We start from the raw sequence: 7,734 nt of genomic DNA on the forward strand, positions 1-7,734 counted from the left end.
TTTGCAATGCAATCATTAAGTTCTGTTGAGTAATTGAGACTTTAAAAAGGGAAGTGACCTTTCGTATCTCCCAGAAGGAAATAATACTACAAATGTATTCAAATTAGAACTAATTGTGACAGGACAGTAATCATAACTCCAGGTTAATAAAAATATGTGGGGAGATTTGATATTTAGTTTTAAAATTTTTAAGTATTTTACAATATTAGATTTTGATGTGATTTTGTTTACTTCTATATATTCTTTTTTTCTCATCTTTTATTGGTGTGCATACAGTCATTCATATCCATGTGCATTGTGTTTCATAAAGTCTTTCATTTGCATCGTGTTTCATTTATGTACACTGTGTCTTATGGACGTTTGTTTCCTCAACACCACAAATCAAAGGCTTTGATTCTTCTGTCATCTTTATTCATTATCTTACTTTCAGCTGCATAAGAACTAATTGAAAAGATTTTTACTTGAATCAGGTACATGTTGGTCTTCAAACTGATATCACTGCTCTTTAAAAAAAATACTATAAAAAAGCATGTATAGGTATCCTAGGGGTTAAGGGTTGCGAGCAGAAGGGTGAAGATGGGTAGGGATGAAATCACAGGGTTGCACAATTTGGTGGGTAGAGGGAGTGGGTAAAGGAAGTGAGAAAGATCCTTCAGGGACCAGAAAATACCAGGTAATGGTGGACATAGTCCAATGGTGATAAATTTTTTTAATATCACTGCTCTTTAACACTTTTTTTTACATTTTTAAGTGAAAACTGAGAATGTATGTATAGACAGGTCCTTGACAGCAGGTTTTCCAGATGTAATGTGTTGTATTAGAGAGATGCAAATAAAACTACAATGCAATTCTACCTCACCCCAGCAAAATAGCATTGAGTTAAAAAAAAAAAAGATAAAATACAAATTCTAGCAAGGTTCTGGAGAAAATAACATGCTTATCCACTGCTAGCCGGACTGCAGAATGTTACAACAACTATGGAAAATGGTTTGGTGCCCTTTAAACTACAGGAAATAGAAATGCCATGTGATCCATCAATTCTAGATACATATCCTAGAGAACTCAAAGTGGTGACATGGATAAACAAAGGCATACTCATGTCACTACAGCTTTATTCATTCACAATAGCAAAAAAATGGAAGTGACTTACAAATACTAAGTTCAGCAAGTCTATAAAAATCCATAACCTTTCTTGTAGCATTAGCCAACTAGAAAATAGAAGTCATTTTATCCACTACCGTATACATATTCTACACGTGGTAAGTGCTCAATAAATATTTATGGCTCTTTCTGGACTCAACTTACTCCTTCAACTATCTCTATCTTTCTAATCTTACAGAGATTTACAGTGAGTGAAGTCTGGATGCAATAGTATATGCAGCTGCTACAAACTAAACATAGAAACTGTATCTTTTAAAATGCTCACCCCAAAATCCATAACCACAGAGAAAATTATTTTATTTCTGTCTTTATTTACCAAAATTGTCATAGAAGGAGCAGATGCTTATCATTCATTGACTTATTTTATGGGAGAAATCAGGCAAGGGTTGGTGGACACGAGGGTTCCTTCTTCTCTTGTCTCAAATTTTCAAATAGCCATTTTCAGTAAGTCAGAACAATCTTCAGATTGGGTCACAGTGACCACTAGAAACCGAGTCATAAAATTGAAGACAAAACATTCTTAGTAAAACTCTGACCTTTTAATCCATTATCTTTAGAACAAAGTTCAATATTGGATAATGGCAAATATAATTTTGAGAAGTAGCCTCCCTGGTCATTCATTAATTATCTTTATTTTTTTTTCCTATAAGGAAAGTACTAAGTATAGTAAATAGTGATTCCTTCACAGACAATATTTAATCAAATAAATTGAATTAATCTGTAGGTTTTTAGGCTAGCAAGAGTTTGTAATTAGCACCTTGACAATTATATTCAATTGAGACTGACCTCGATAGCATTTTAAATTTTTATAAACAGAATTGGAACTTTACATAGAATATAACTGATTTTTACTTTTTTAGTCTAATTTCTCCTTTGTCATTTCAAAATTAACCTGAGGTTTTTATAAAACTAAAACACCAAACCTATTGTCATCAGATCAGTTCTGACTCATCACACCCTGTGCATCCGTAAGGTGGTGTAAGCAGATCTTTCTTTCTCCTAGGAACAAGTATTGAAGTTGAGTCTTCTACCTTTCCACATACAGCCCAGTGCTTTAACTCCTGCTCTTTGAGGGCTCTGAAACTTCCATGAGCTTTGAATATGTCATTTGATGTCAACTTGCCCCTCGCTTAGAACTCACATTTATTCCAAAATACAAATCTATATGAATAGTCATATTTGCAAATTTGCAAGTAAAGTTGCAATTCATTCACACACATTACAGGAAGCCTTGGAATTTAATTCTTCTCTTCACAATGGTGAAAGAAATGCTTCCATGTACACACATTTGAAAAATGCAATCACAGTATAAAAAGACACCTCAGAACCAGCCTGTGCTTGTGGAGTTCCTTTTGATCCTGCTTACCAAATCTGTGCGTCCCACCACTACAGGTGAAATGGTAGGTGTGCCAGTGTGAGTGAGGTGGCTTGTGCAGTGGGAACCCCTACTGGTTTCATTACCAATCCCATGTTGTTACTTTGTCATTAAGTATATGAATAAAACCACTCTTCTGAATTCTTGGTACATGTCCATGTTTCTAAAATGTTAATGTCTGTCCGTTTATCTCCTGAAATTCACTCTAAGAAAGAGGATGAAATTCTGCCTGTGTTATCTCTGGATTCCTCCACATTCACTACCTTTTTCCTATCAACCTACTCACTCATTTATGTACAGAAACTAACTTTATAATTCTCTCACTGCTCTTTATTATTTAGAGGTATCAGAAGGATTAATGGACAAGGGATATAGAGAAAGTAGGAAGAGTCTGGTTAAAATGTGGGCATTGTAATCAATGTTATAAAATATGTATGAATGCTAGCATGGAAAACCAGTTTGCTATGTAAACTTTCACTCAGTTTTTAAAAACACTCCTTGAAGATGTATATCCTGTTCTCAGTAGATCATCAGGCAAAATCTAGTTGCTTACATTTGAACATCAGAAAGCCACAGATAAAATACTGAGCAGAGATGGAAAAGCTCGTTCTGGTCATCAGAGCCTAGGCCAGTTCCAAAAATGTCCACCAGAGAGCGCTAGCCAATTCTGCATAGTGTTTGCTAAAGATTTACGTTCACAAATTACAATGGTTTAAACTAACCTTCCCACAGGAGTTGTGAATAAAACACTTTTTAAAACCAAGCATCTAAAAGGGAAAAAGAATCCTGCCTAACTACACATAATGATGAAATTGAACACAACCCCAATGCCCACTGCCCCGCCCTAGCATGCTTCCTATAAAAACAACTTCACAGCTCTCGTTGATTCTAATAGTGACTTTGTAAAAACAGAATTGTACTGTCCCATAGTACTGTCCCATAAAGTTGGTATCTGTTAATACTGACCTTATAGAACAGAGTCGTATACCAACTCATAAAGTTTATATCTGTTAATCTTTAAAGAAGCAGACTGCCTTATCCTTCGTCCGTCTCCTGAATATATCTACGTATTTAACCCACTAATCTTTGAATTAGAACCCCAGCTTTTAATCTACCTTGCCCCTAGGGTTCCTTAGACTTCCTTTATAGATAAAGGAATTTTGAGTCAAACACAAACTTTAAGCCCTGGAATTCAGCTCAGTTTTTGCAGAACAGAAAACCAGAGACAATCTATAATGGTCAGGTGTACATCTATTAATTTTTTAATCTAAAATAATCTGTAGTGTTAAAGAAACAGTAATTTTAGTGACCTTGTAAGACAGAATTGTACTGTCCCATAAAGTTGATATCTGTTAATACTGACCTTATAGAACAGAGTTGTATACCAACTCATAAAGTTTATATCTGTTAATCTTTAAGGAAGCATTAGAAAACTGTCAGTTTTCTAATGGAAGCGTGGGAGCCTGCATCTGCTAACTAGCACAACATTTATCCAAGTCTGTTTCTTTTGAAGCTCTCTACTGTTAACTGCTATATTCCACTGAAACAAAACTAAGCAGTGTGATCTGAGTAAGAAATCCAAAGATGATAATTTTAGATGCAAATATGCTTTCCACCAAACTACCAACATCAGCGTAGACCTTTCTCCTGTTGATTTCTAGATCTCCATGCTGATTCTCATTGGTCTCTCTACGTACGCTTTTCACTACCAATCTGTTAACTGACAGTCAAATGCTTAATTATTGTGCCACCAGGGCTCTTTCCTCTATTTTTGAACTGGTTCAAGTTGTTTTTTTCTCCGAAAATGTCTACTGAAGATCTTATCTACTTATATTGTCATAGTTGTTTGGTGACCTTGAATTGGTACTGACTAACCAGTTTACTTTCTCATTTTCAGTTGTTTGCATGTGTAAAATTTTTTTATGAAATATTTGAAACACAGAAAAAAATATTATCTGTGGCAGATAATGCCAGTTTCCTAAAAATTCATTTTCCTCTTTATTTTTAGTATGGCACCTTAAAACTTAGGTAGGGGGTGTGATTTGGGGATTGAGAGGGGAAGAGAGTGAAGTCTTTCTAGGAATGGACTCATTGATTAGGCTCTGGCCAAGATATAAATGAAAGGGTGTATGAAACTTCCAGGAAACTTGCTGGCACAAAGCAGAGTCCTCTAGGAAGATCCTTTGGTACTCTAGTATTCTCACAATCTAAGAAATGTTATATTTGGGCCATCGAGTTGAGTATGACTTGTAGCGACCCTATGAACAACAGATCTGAACTCTGTCCTATCCTATGCCATCCTCATCCTCTCTGACACACTTGAGTTCACTGCTGAAGTCACTGTGTCTGTCCATCTTGTTAGGGATCTTCCTTCCTTTTCCTCCACTTTTCCAAGCTTAATGTCCCTCTCAAAAGAATAGCCTCCCCTAGAAACATGTTCAAAGTATGGGAGACAAAGCCTCACCATCTTTGCCTCCAAAGAGGACGCTGGTTGCAGTTTTTCGAAGACATACCTCTTTGTTCTTTTGGCAGCCCAAGGGATGTTCAGTACTCTTCTCCGACACTACAGTTCAAAGGCATAAATTCCTGTTCTGTCATCTGAATTCATTGTCCAGCTCTCAGACACGTAGCAAGAGATTGAGAAGACCATGGTCTGACTCAGGCACACTTTAGTCTTCAGACTGACATCTTTGCTCGTCAATATTTGGAGAGATTCCTGACAGCTGACTTGCCCAGTGCAATACGTCTTCTAATCTCTTGACTGCTGGTACAAAAGTTGTTGATTGTTGCTCTAAGCAACATGAAATCATTAACAACCTCAGTCTTTCTCCATTTATCATGATGTTACCTATGCCCCAGTGGTGAGGACTTTTGTTTTCTTGATGTTGAGATTCTGCAGCAAGCGCCTCAAGTCCTTCTCACTTTCAGCAAGCAGGGTTGTGTCATCTGTACAACACAGGTTGTGTCACCTGGTTGTTGAGTCTTTCTCCAAGCCTGAGGACACATTCCTTTTCATAATGTCGAGCTTCATGAATTATTTACTCAGCATAAAGATTGAATAGATATGGAGAAAGGGTACAGCCCTGATGGATACATACCCTTCCTGGTTTAAACCATTGCCCCAATTAGACAACTGCTTCTTGGTGTGTGTAGATTTTACACGAGCACAATTGAGTGTTCTGGGAATTGCATTCCTCTCAATATTAGCTGTAGTTTGTTAAGATTAAACACAGTCAAATGCCTTTTCATAGTCAATAAAACATAAACAGACATTCTTTGGGTATTCTCTACTTTCAGCCAGGATCCATCTGACATCAGCACTGATATCTCTGGTACCGTGGCCTCTTCTAAATCCCTCTTGAATTCTGGCAGTTTTCTGTCTATATACTGTTCTAGCCATTTTTAAAATGATCTTCAGAAGTATTTTGCTTGCATGTGACATTAATGATGTTATTAGATAACTTCAGCATTCTTTCTGTTGGATCATCTTTCTTGGGAATGGGAAAAAATATGGATCTCTTCCAGTCAGTCGGCCAGGTAGCTGTCCTCAAAATTTCCTGACATAGACTGACACATGTCCAGAGTTGCATCTGTTAGCTGAAACCAGTCAATGGGTATCTGGTTGATTACTGGGCCTTATATATATATTTTTTCCAATGCCTTAAATGCAGCTTGAACCTCATCCTTTGCTACCATTGGCTCTTGTTCATATTCTATGACTGTAATTGATGATGCAATAACTAAGGTCTCTGTATAGTCTAGTATGGGAGGAAGCCCTTAGGGGAGGAAGTAACACCAATAGTTACCACACTGGTTGACACCAACCCTCGTGACACCACTGCTTTACATCCTTCCTTCTCAGAATAGAATAGATTCTATTTTGTGACTACAAATCCATAATATACATAGACTTTCTAATTTAAAAACCATATTTCCCAGCCTCCCCGCAACTCTCACTAAAAACAAGAGAGTTGTTCTGCTCTCAATTAGGAACCAAATCATAGCTAGCACACTATTGGATTTCTGAAGCTGTAAATCACATGGGTGGAGATTGCCCAGTTGCTGGTTGATTTGAACCACCAGAGAAGTTCAACCTTTGTGTTAGCAGCACTACTCTCTACAGACTAGGTCTTCAGAGCTCCCTGACAACTAAGTATAGATAGCCACACAACTGTACTTTGCTCAATGAGCTATAAAGAAAAGTGTTACGGTGACTTCTAGGGAGTCTCTGGATATTGGAGGAGACCTTCCTTCCTTCCTTCCTTTTCTTTTTGTTTGTTTGTTTTTAAAGTTTTTATTAATGGATGCAAACGGACTTTAGATTTTGTTGAAAGCAGTGGAAACTATAGAACAATATCATTAATTTCACATGCAAGCAAGATTCTACTGAAGATTATCTAAAAATGACTGGAACAGCACATCAGCAGAGAACTACCAGAAGTCCAGGCTGGTTTCAGAAGGGGTCGTGGTACTAGAGATATTGTAACTGATGTTAGATGGATCTTAGCTGAAAGCAGGGAATACCAGAGGAATGTATATCTGTGTTTCATTGACTATGAAAAAGTGTTTGACTGTGTGGATCATAACAAACTGTGGCTGACTCTGAGAAGAATGGGAATACCAGAATACTTGATCGTGCTAATGCGAAACCTATACTTGGACCAAGAGGCAGTTGTCAGAACAGAGCAAGGAAACACTGCATGGTTCAAAATTGAGAAGGGCTTATGCCAGGGATGTGTCCTGTCTCCATACCTTTTCAACCTGTATGCAGAACAGATTATCTGTGAGGCTGGGCTCTACGAGGAGAAATGTGTGGTCAAGATTGGTGGAAGATCTATCAACAATCTGCGATATGCAGATGATACAACCTTGCTTGCTGAAACTGAGGAGGACCTGAAGCGCTTGCTGCAGAGGGTCAAGGACTGCAGCCTCCAATATGGATAATGGCTCAATGTCAAGAAGACAAAGATTCTCACCACTGGGCCAATTGGCAGCATCAGGATGGATGGTGAAGAGTTTGAGATTATTCACAGCTTCAGTTTGCTTGGCTCCACAGTCAACACTCTTGGCACCAGCAGCCAGGAAATTAGAAGACATATTGCCTTGGGAAAGTCTGCTGTTAGAGACCTGTCCAAAGTACTGAAGAGCAATGGTGTCTCCTTGGAGACTAAGGTGCGTCTGATACAGGCCATGGTCTT

This window comes from Elephantulus edwardii, unplaced genomic scaffold (genome assembly GCF_000299155.1).
Source record: "Elephantulus edwardii isolate Elephantulus edwardi_28Jun2011 unplaced genomic scaffold, EleEdw1.0 scaffold00297, whole genome shotgun sequence".
Taxonomy (NCBI): Eukaryota; Metazoa; Chordata; class Mammalia; order Macroscelidea; family Macroscelididae; genus Elephantulus; species Elephantulus edwardii.